This window comes from Myotis nattereri, assembly GCF_964212035.1.
Source record: "Myotis nattereri genome assembly, chromosome: Y".
Lineage (NCBI taxonomy): Eukaryota > Metazoa > Chordata > Mammalia > Chiroptera > Vespertilionidae > Myotis > Myotis nattereri.
The window spans coordinates 42,493,088-42,504,771 of record NC_138094.1 but is presented as its reverse complement, the minus strand read 5'-3'; positions in this window follow the sequence as shown (position 1 = coordinate 42,504,771).

Below are 11,684 nucleotides of genomic sequence, written 5' to 3'. Positions count from 1 at the left end.
CCATTTTTTCACAGGAAGAGAGATCTGCACACAGGAAATTGCATTTCCCCTAAAGGAGGAAGGGTTCCTACAATGTCTGGATAACTCCCCAGTAGGAAAACGGTTCCCATTCCGATGGGACATTTCCCAACAGGAAGGAGGGTTCACAATTTGGAAGTTTGGTTTCCACACGGGATGTTGAGTTTCCATTACAGGTCGGAAGCTGTGCACACAGGAAAGGCATTTACCCCACAGTAAGTTGGCTTCCAAGGGCACAAGGAAAATTTCACCCAAGGGACAAAGGCTTTCCCACCGTAAGTTTGGTATACCCACAGGAAGATGGATTCCATCACAGGAAGTTCAGTTTGGACAATGAAAATTGCATTTCACACGCGGGAAGAAGGGTTTCCTTGCAACAAGTGAATTTCCGCCACAGGAATAGTTCTTCTCCCACAGGAAGTTACATTTCCACCACACTAATATGCACCTCCCTCAAATGAAAACAGTTTCACACAAAAGATAATGCAGTTCCACACTAGAAATAGGATTCCCACAAAAAAGGTGCAATACCCCCAAAGGAAGGTGGGATTCGCTCAAAGGAAGATAGATATGCACACAGAAAAGTGCATGTCCCACAAAGTGTGAAGTGTTCACACACAGAAAGGGACATTACCCCTAGAGGAAGAATGGTTCCCTCTGAGGAAGTATTGTTTCCCCAAATGAAGGAGCAATTCCTTCAGAGCATAATCGGTACGCATACAGGAAATTGCAGTTCCCCTACAGGAAGAAGGTTTCCTCACAGGAATTTCGTTTCCTCCACAGGAATTGGTGTTCTCTAAAAAGAAGTTTCAATTCCCCCAAAGGAAGGTGCGAGTCCCTCACTGCAATATAGGTCCACAAACAGGAAAGTGCATTTCCCCCACTGGAAGTTGAGACGCCCTCACAGGAAGAGTCATCCCCACACAGTAAAGTGCATTTCCCACACAGGAAGAAGGGATTCTAAAACAAAAGGCAGACTCCACCATAGGAAAATTGGTCCCTACACCGGAAGGGACATTTCCCCGACAGGAAGGAGTGTTCACCGTCCTTTAGTTTTGTTTCCACCAGGAAGTTGCGTTTCCATCAATGGAAGATAGCTCTGCACACAGGAAAGTGCATGTACCACAAATAATGAAGTGTCCACACAGGAAGGAACATTTCCTCGAGAGGAAGTATTTTTCCCCTAGAGTAAGTATTGTTTCCCCACGTGAATGTGCGATTCATTCTCAGAATATTAGGTCCGCATACAGAAAAGTGCATCTCCCCCACAACACGAAGGTTTCCTCAAAGGAAGTTTGTTTCCCCTATAGGTAGAGGCGTTCTCCATCAGGAAGTTATGATCCCCCCACAGCAAGGTGCGATTCCCTCACAGGAAGATTGGTCCACAAACAGGAAAGTGCATTTCCGCCACAGCAGAATGCGATGACTTCATAGGAAAAGAGATCTGCACACAAGACAATGCATTTCAACAACAGAACATAGGGTTAATAAAAGAAAAGGGACACTCACTCATATAATATGTATTCCTACACCAGAGGCGTCATTTCCCACACTGGTAGGAGGTTTCACCACGGGAAGTTTTGTTTCCACACAGGAAGTTGAGTTTCCATCAGTGGAAATAGTCCTTCACACAAAAACGTGCATGTCTCACAATGAATGAAGTGTCCACACAGGAAGGGCCATTCGCTCCAGAGGAAGAATAGCTCCGTCAGATGAAGTATTGTTTTCCCAAATGAAGGAGCAATTCATTCACAGCATAATTGGTCCACATACAGGAAAGTGCGATTCCCCTACAAGAAGAAGGTTTCCTCACAGGAAGATTGTTTCCCCCACAGGAAGAGGCGTTCTCCCAAAGGAAGTTTCCATTCCCTCACAGGAAGTTGCGATTCCCTCACAGGAAGATAGGTCAACAAACAGGAAAGTGCATTTCCCCCACAGGAAGCTGAGACGCCCTGACAGGAAGAGTCATCCGCACATAGGAAAGTGCATTTCCACAAAAGGAAGAAGGGATTCTAAAACAAAAAAGACACTCCCCCATAGGAAAATGTGTTCCTACACGGGAAGGTACACTTCCCCCAAAGGAAGGAGTGTTTCCGTGTGGTAGTTTTATTTCCAAAAGGAAGTTGATTTTTCATAAATGGAAGACAGGTCTGCACACAGGAACGAGCACGTCCCAAGAAGAATGACCTGTCTACACACGGAGGGACATTTCCTAGAGGGGAAGAATGTTTCCCTAGATGAAGATTGTTTCCCCACATGAATGTGTGATTCATTAGCAGCATAATAGTTCCACATACAGGAGAGTGCATTTCCCCCAAAAGAATAAGGTTCTTCAAAGGAAGATTGTTTCCCCTATAGGTATAGGCATTCTACACCAGGAAGTTTTGAATCCCCCACAGAAAGTTGGGTTTCAATCAGTGGAAATAGTTCTACACAAAGGATCCTGCATGTCCCCCAAAGAATGAAGTGTGTACACGCCGGAATTGATATTACCTCCAGAGGAAGAAGAGTTCCCCCAGTGGAAGTATTTTTACCCAACATGGAGGAACTTTTCTTCACAGCATAATAAGTCCGCATTTTCGGAAAGTGCATTTCCTACATAGCAGGAAGCATGTCTCAAAGAAAGGTAGTTTCCCCACAGGAAGAGGTGCTCTCCAAAGGGAAGCTTTGATTCTCGCACAAAAATGTGCCATGTCTTCACAGGAAGAGAGATCTGCACACAGGAAATTGCATTTCCCCTAAAGGAGGAAGGGTTCCTACAATGTCTGGATAACTCCCCAGTAGGAAAACGGTTCCCATTCGATGGGACATTTCCCAACAGGAAGGAGCGTTCACAATTTGGAAGTTTGGTTTCCACACGGGATGTTGCGTTTCCATTACAGGTCGAAAGCTGTGAACACAGGAAATGCATTTACCCCACAGTAAGTTGGCTTCCAAGGGCACAAGGAAAATTTCACCCAAGGGACAAAGGCTTTCCCACCGTAAGTTTGGTATCCCCACAGGAAGATGGATTCCATCACAGGAAGTTCGGTTTGGACAATGAAAAGTGCATTTCACACACGGGAAGAAGGGTTTCCTTGCAACAAGTGAATTTCCCCCACAGGAATAATTCTTCTCCCACAGGAAGTTTCATTTCCACCACACCAATATGCACCTCCCTCAAATGAAAAGAGTTTCACACAAAAGATAATGCAGTTCCACACTAGAAATAGGATTCCCACAAAAAAGGTGCAATACCCCGAAAGGAAGGTGGGATTCGCTCAAAGGAAGATAGATATGCACACAGGAAAGTGCATGTCCCACAAAGTGTGAAGTGTTCACACACAGGAAGGGACATTACCCCTAGAGGAAGAATGGTTCCCTCTGAGGAAATATTGTTTCCCCAAATGAAGGAGCATTTCCTTCAGAGCATAATCGGTACGCATACAGGAAATTGCAGTTCCCCTACAGGAAGAAGGTTTCCTCACAGGAATTTCGTTTCCTCCACAGGAATAGGTGTTCTCTGAAAAGAAGTTTCAATTCCCCCACAGGAAGGTGCGAGTCCCTCACTGCAAGATAGGTCCACAAACAGGAAAGTGCATTTCCCCCACTGGAAGATGAGACGCCCTCACAGGAAGAGTCATCCCCACACAGTAAAGTGCATTTCCCACACAGGAAGAAGGGATTCTAAACCAAAAGGCAGACTCCACCATAGGAAAATTGGTCCCTACACCGGAAGGGACATTTCCCCTACAGGAAGGAGTGTTCACCGTCCTTTAGTTTTGTTTCCACCAGGAAGTTGCGTTTCCATCAATGGAAGATAGCTCTGCACACAGGAAAGTGCATGTACCACAAATTATGAAGTGTCCACACAGGAAGGAATATTTCCTCGAGAGGAAGTATTTTTCCCCTAGAGTAAGTATTGTTTCCCCACGTGAATGTGCGTTTCATTCTCAGAATATTAGGTCCGCATACAGAAAAGTGCATCTCCCCCACAACACGAAGGTTTCCTCAAAGGAAGTTTGTTTCCCCTATAGGTAGAGGCGTTCTCCATCAGGAAGTTATGATCCACCCACAGCAAGGTGCGATTCCCTCACAGGAAGATTGGTCTACAAACAGGAAAGTGTATTTCCGCCACAGCAGAATGCGATGACTTCATAGGAAAAGAGATCCGCACACAGGACAATGCATTTCAACAACAGAACGTAGAGTTCCTAAAAGAAAAGGGACACTCACTCATATAATATGTATTCCTACACCAGAGGGGTCATTTCCCCCACAGGAAGGAGGTTTCACCACGGGAAGTTTTGTTTCCACACAGGAAGTTGAGTTTCCATCAGTGGAAATAGACCTTCACAGAAATACGTGCATGTCTCACAATACATGAAGTGTCCACACAGGAAGGGCCATTAACTCCAGAGGAAGAATAGCTCCCTCAGAGGAAGTATTGTTTTCCCAAATGAAGGAGCAATTCATTCACAGCATAATTGCTCCGCATACAGGAAAGTGTGATTCCCCTACAAGAAGAAGGTTTCCTCACAGGAAGATTGTTTCCCCCACAGGAAGAGGCGTTCTCCCACAGGAAGTTTCCATTCCCTCACAGGAAGTTGCGATTCCCTCACAGGAAGATAGGTCAACAAACAGGAAAGTGCATTTCCCCCACAGGAAGCTGAGACGCCCTGACAGGAAGAGTCATCCACACATAGGAAAGTGCATTTCCACAAAAGGAAGAAGGGATTCTAAAACAAAAAAGACACTCCCCCATAGGAAAATGTGTTCCTACACGGGAAGGGACACTTCCCCCAAAGGATGGAGTGTTTCCGTGTGGTAGTGTTCTTTCCAAAAGGAAGTTGATTTTTCATAAATGGAAGACAGGTCTGCACACAGGAACGAGCACGTCCCAAGAAGAATGACCTGTCTACACACGGAGGGACATTTCCTAGAGGGGAAGAATGTTTCCCTAGAGGACGATTGTTTCCCCACATGAATGTGTGATTCATTAGCAGCATAATAGTTCCACATACAGGAGAGTGCATTTCCCCCAAAAGAATAAGGTTCTTCAAAGGAAGATTGTTTTCCCTATAGGTAAAGGCGTTCTACACCAGGAAGTTTTGAATCCCCCACAGAAAGTTGGGATTCAATCAGTGGAAATAGTTCTACACAAAGGATCCTGCTTGTCCCCCAAAGAATGAAGTGTGTACATGCCGGAATTGATATTACCTACAGAGGAAGAATAGTTCCCCCAGTGGAAGTATTTTTACCCCACATGGAGGAACTTTTCTTCACAGCATAATAAGTCCGCATTTTCGGAAAGTGCATTTCCTACATAGCAGGAAGGATGTCTCAAAGAAAGGTAGTTTCCCCACAGGCAGATGTGCTCTCTAAATGGAAGCTTTGATTCTCGCACAAAAAGGTGCCATTTTTTCACAGGAAGAGAGATCTGCACAAGAAATTGCATTTCCCCTAAAGGAGGAAGGGTTCCTACAATGTCTGGATAACTCCCCAGTAGGAAAACGGTTCCCATTCCGATGGGACATTTCCCAACAGGAAGGAGGGTTCACAATTTGGAAGTTTGGTTTCCACACGGGATGTTGAGTTTCCATTACAGGTCGGAAGCTGTGCACACAGGAAAGGCATTTACCCCACAGTAAGTTGGCTTCCAAGGGCACAAGGAAAATTTCACCCAAGGGACAAAAGCTTTCCCACCGTAAGTTTGGTATACCCACAGGAAGATGGATTCCATCACAGGAAGTTCAGTTTGGACAATGAAAATAGCATTTCACACGCGGGAAGAAGGGTTTCCTTGCAACAAGTGAATTTCCGCCACAGGAATAGTTCTTCTCCCACAGGAAGTTACATTTCCACCACACTAATATGCACCTCCCTCAAATGAAAACAGTTTCACACAAAAGATAATGCAGTTCCACACTAGAAATAGGATTCCCACAAAAAAAGGTGCAATACCCCCAAAGGAAGGTGGGATTCGCTCAAAGGAAGATAGATATGCACACAGAAACGTGCATGTCCCACAAAGTGTGAAGTGTTCACACACAGAAAGGGACATTACCCCTAGAGGAAGAATGGTTCCCTCTGAGGAAGTATTGTTTCCCCAAATGAAGGAGCAATTCCTTCAGAGCATAATCGGTACGCATACAGGAAATTGCAGTTCCCCAACAGGAAGAAGGTTTCCTCACAGGAAGTTCGTTTGCTCCCCAGGAATAGGTGTTCTCTAACAAGCAGTTTCGATTACCCCACAGGAAGGTGCGAGTCCCTCACTGCAAGATAGGTCCACAAACAGGAAAGTGCATTTCCCCCACTGGAAGTTGAGACACACACACAGGAAGAGTCATCCCCACACAGTAAAGTGCATTTCCCACACAGGAAGAAGAGATTCTACAACAAAAGGCAGACTCCCCCATAGGAAAATGGGTCCCTACACCGGAAGGGACATTTCCCCGACAGGAAGGAGTGTTCACCGTCCTTTAGTTTTGTTTCCTCCAGGAAGTTGCGTTTCCATCAATGGAAGATAGCTCTGCACACAGGAAAGTGCATGTACCACAAATAATGAAGTGTCCACACAGGAAGGAACATTTCCTCCAGAGGAAGTATTTTTCTCCTAGAGTAAGTATTGTTTCCCCACGTGAATGTGCGATTCATTCTCAGAATATTAGGTCCGCATACAGAAAAGTGCATTTCCGCCACAAGAGGAAGGTTTCCTCAAAGGAAGTTTGTTTCCCCTATAGGTAGAGGCGTCCTCCATCAGGAAGTTATGATCCCCCCACAGCATGGTGCGATTCCCTCACAGGAAGATTGGTCTACAAACAGGAAAGTGCATTTCCGCCAAAGCAAATTGCGATGACTTCATAGGAAGAGAGATCCGTACACAGGACAATGCATTTCAGCAACAGAATGTAGGGTTCCTAAAAGAAAAGGGACACTCACTCATATAATATGTATTCCTACACCACAGGGGTCATTTCCCCCACAGGAAAGAGGTTTCACCACCGGAAGTTTTGTTACCACACAGGAAGTTGAGTTTCCATCAGTGGAAATAGTCCTTCACAGAAATACGTGCATGTCTCACAATGCATGAAGTGTCCACACAGGAAGGGCCATTACCTCCAGAGGAAGAATAGCTCCCTCAGAGGAAGTATTGTTTTCCCAAATGAAGGAGCAATTCATTCACAGCATAATTGCTCCGCATACAGGAAAGTGTGATTCCCCTACAAGAAGAAGGTTTCCTCACAGGAAGATTGTTTCCCCCACAGGAAGAGGCGTTCTCCCACAGGAAGTTTCCATTCCCTCACAGGAAGTTGCGATTCCCTCACAGGAAGATAGGTCAACAAACAGGAAAGTGCATTTCCCCCACAGGAAGCTGAGACGCCCTGACAGGAAGAGTCATCCACACATAGGAAAGTGCATTTCCACAAAAGGAAGAAGGGATTCTAAAACAAAAAAGACACACCCCATAGGAAAATGTGTTCCTACACGGGAAGGGACACTTCCCCCAAAGGAAGGAGTGTTTCCGTGTGGTAGTGTTCTTTCCAAAAGGAAGTTGATTTTTCATAAATGGAAGACAGGTCTGCACACAGGAACGAGCACGTTCCACGAAGAATGACCTGACTACACACGGAGGGACATTTCCTAGAGGGGAAGAATGTTTCCGAAGAGGAAGATTGTTTCCCCACATGAATGTGTGATTCATTAGCAGCATAATAGTTCCACATACAGGAGAGTGCATTTCCCCCCAAAGAATAAGGTTTCTTCAAAGGAAGATTGTTTACCCTATAGGTATAGGCGTTCTACACCAGGAAGTTTTGATTCCCCCACAGAAAGTTGGGTTTCAATCAGTGGAAATATTTCTACACAAAGGATCCTGCATGTCCCCCAAAGAATGATGTGTGTACACACCGGAATTGATATTACCTCCAGAGGAAGAATAGTTCCCCCAGTGGAAGTATTTTTACCCCACATGGAGGAACTTTTCTTCACAGCATAATAAGTCCGCATTTTCCGAAAGTGCATTTCCTACATAGCAGGAAGCATGTCTCAAAGAAAGGTAGTTTCCCCACAAGAAGAGGTGCTCTCCAAACGGAAGCTTGGATTCTCGCACAAAAAGGTGCCATTTCTTCACAGGAAGAGAGATCTGCACACAGGAAATTGCATTTCCCCTAAAGGAGGAAGGGTTCCTACAATGGATGGATAACTCCCCAGTAGGAAAATCGGTTCCCATTCCGATGGGACATTTCCCAACAGGAAGGAGGGTTCACAATTTGGAAGTTTGGTTTCCACACGGGATGTTGCGTGTCCATTACAGGTCGAAAGCTGTGCACACAGGAAATGCATTTACCCCACAGTAAGTTGGCTTCCAAGAGCACAAGGAAAATTTCACCCAAGGGACAAAGGCTTTCCCACCGTAAGTTTGGTATCCCCACAGGAAGATGGATTCCATCACAGGAAGTTCGGTTTGGACAATGAAAAGTGCATTTCACACACAGGAAGAATTGTTTCCTTGCAACAAGTGAATTTCCCCCACAGGAATAGTTCTTCTCCCACAGGAAGTTTCATTTCCACCACACCAATATGCACCTCCCTCACATGAAAACAGTTTCACACAAAAGATAATGCAGTTCCACACTAGAAATAGGATTCCCACAAAGAAGGTGCAATACCCCCAAAGGAAGGTGGGATTCGCTCAAAGGAAGACAGATACGCACACAAGAAAGTGCATGTCCCACAAAGTGTGAAGTGTTCACACACAGAAAGGGACATTACCCCTAGAGGAAGAATGGTTCCCTCTGAGGAAGTATTGTTTCCCCAAATGAAGGAGCAATTCCTTCAGAGCATAATCGGTATGCATACAGGAAATTGCAGTTCCCCAACAGGAAGAAGGTTTCCTCACAGGAAGTTCGTTTCCTCCCCAGGAATAGGTGTTCTCTAACAAGCAGTTTCGATTACCCCACAGGAAGGTGCGAGTCCCTCACTGCAAGATAGGTCCACAAACAGGAAAGTGCATTTCCCCCACTGGAAGTTGAGACGCCCTCACAGGAAGAGTCATCCCCACACAGTAAAGTGCATTTCCCACACAGGAAGAAGGGATTCTACAACAAAAGGCAGACTCCCCCATAGGAAAATGGGTCCCTACACCGGAAGGGACATTTCCCCGACAGGAAGGAGTGTTCACCGTCCTTTAGTTTTGTTTCCACCAGGAAGTTGCGTTTCCATCAATGGAAGATAGCTCTGCACACAGGAAAGTGCATGTACCACAAATAATGAAGTGTCCACACAGGAAGGAACATTTCCTCGAGAGGAAGTATTTTTCTCCTAGAGTAAGTATTGTTTCCCCACGTGAATGTGCGATTCATTCTCAGAATATTAGGTCCGCGTACAGAAAAGTGCATTTCCGCCACAAGAGGAAGGTTTCCTCAAAGGAAGTTTGTTTCCCCTATAGGTAGAGGCGTTCTCCATCAGGAAGTTATGATCCCCCCACAGCATGGTGCGATTCCCTCACAGGAAGATTGGTCTACAAACAGGAAAGTGCATTTCCGCCAAAGCAAATTGCGATGACTTCATAGGAAAAGAGATCCGTACACAGGACAATGCATTTCAGCAACAGAATGTAGGGTTCCTAAAAGAAAAGCGACACTCACTCATATAATATGTATTCCTACACCACAGGGGTCATTTCCCCCACAGGAAAGAGGTTTCACCACCGGAAGTTTTGTTACCACACAGGAAGTTGAGTTTCCATCAGTGGAAATAGTCCTTCACAGAAATACGTGCATGTCTCACAATGCATGAAGTGTCCACACAGGAAGGGCCATTACCTGCAGAGGAAGAATAGCTCCCTCAGAGGAAGTATTGTTTTCCCAAATGAAGGAGCAATTCATTCACAGCATAATTGCTCCGCATACAGGAAAGTGTGATTCCCCTACAAGAAGAAGGTTTCCTCACAGGAAGATTGTTTCCCCCACAGGAAGAGGCGTTCTCCCACAGGAAGTTTCCATTCCCTCACAGGAAGTTGCGATTCCCTCACAGGAAGATAGGTCAACAAACAGGAAAGTGCATTTCCCCCACAGGAAGCTGAGACGCCCTGACAGGAAGAGTCATCCACACATAGGAAAGTGCATTTCTCAAAAGGAAGAAGGGATTCTAAAACAAAAAAGACACTCCCCCATAGGAAAATGTGTTCCTACACGGGAAGGGACACTTCGCCCAAAGGAAGGAGTGTTTCCGTGTGGTAGTGTTCTTTCCAAAAGGAAGTTGATTTTTCATAAATGGAAGACAGTTCTGCACACAGGAACGAGCACGTCCCACGAAGAATGACCTGTCTACACACGGAGGGACATTTCCTAGAGGGGAAGAATGTTTCCGTAGAGGAAGATTGTTTCCCCACATGAATGTGTGATTCATTAGCAGCATCATAGTTCCACATACAGGAGAGTGCATTTCCCCCAAAGAATAAGGTTTCTTCAAAGGAAGATTGTTTCCCCTATAGGTATAGGCGTTCTACACCAGGAAGTTTTGATTCCCCCACAGAAAGTTGGGTTTCAATCAGTGGAAATAGTTCTACACAAAGGATCCTGCATGTCCCCCAAAGAATGAAGTGTGTACACACCGGAATTGATATTACCTCCAGAGGAAGAATAGTTCCCCCAGTGGAAGTATTTTTACCCCACATGGAGGAACTTTTCTTCACAGCATAATAAGTCCGCATTTTCCGAAAGTGCATTTCCTACATAGCAGGAAGCATGTCTCAAAGGAAGGTAGTTTCCCCACAAGAAGAGGTGCTCTCCAAACGGAAGCTTGGATTCTCGCACAAAAAGGTGCCATTTCTTCACAGGAAGAGAGATCTGCACACAGGAAATTGCATTTCCCCTAAAGGAGGAAGGGTTCCTACAATGGATGGATAACTCCCCAGTAGGAAAATCGGTTCCCATTCCCATGGGACATTTCCCAACAGGAAGGAGGGTTCACAATTTGGAAGTTTGGTTTCCACACGGGATGTTGCGTTTCCATTACAGGTCGAAAGCTGTGCACACAGGAAATGCATTTACCCCACAGTAAGTTGGCTTCCAAGAGCACAAGGAAAATTTCACCCAAGGGACAAAGGCTTTCCCACCGTAAGTTTGGTATCCCCACAGGAAGATGGATTCCATCACAGGAAGTTCGGTTTGGACAATGAAAAGTGCATTTCACACACAGGAAGAATTGTTTCCTTGCAACAAGTGAATTTCCCCCACAGGAATAGTTCTTCTCCCACAGGAAGTTTCATTTCCACCACACCAATATGCACCTCCCTCACATGAAAACAGTTACACAAAAAAGATAATGCAGTTCCACACTAGAAATAGGATTCCCACAAATAAGGTGCAATACCCCCAAAGGAAGGTGGGATTCACTCAAAGGAAGATAGATATGCACACAGGAAAGTGCATGTCCCACAAAGTGTGAAGTGTTCACACACAGAAAGGGACATTACCCCTAGAGGAAGAATGGTTCCCTCTGAGGAAGTATTGTTTCCCCAAATGAAGGAGCAATTCCTTCAGAGCATAATCGGTACGCATACAGGAAATTGCAGTTCCCCAACAGGAAGAAGGTTTCCTCACAGGAAGTTCGTTTCCTCCCCAGGAATAGGTGTTCTCTAACAAGCAGTTTCGATTACCCCACAGGAAGGTGCGAGTCCC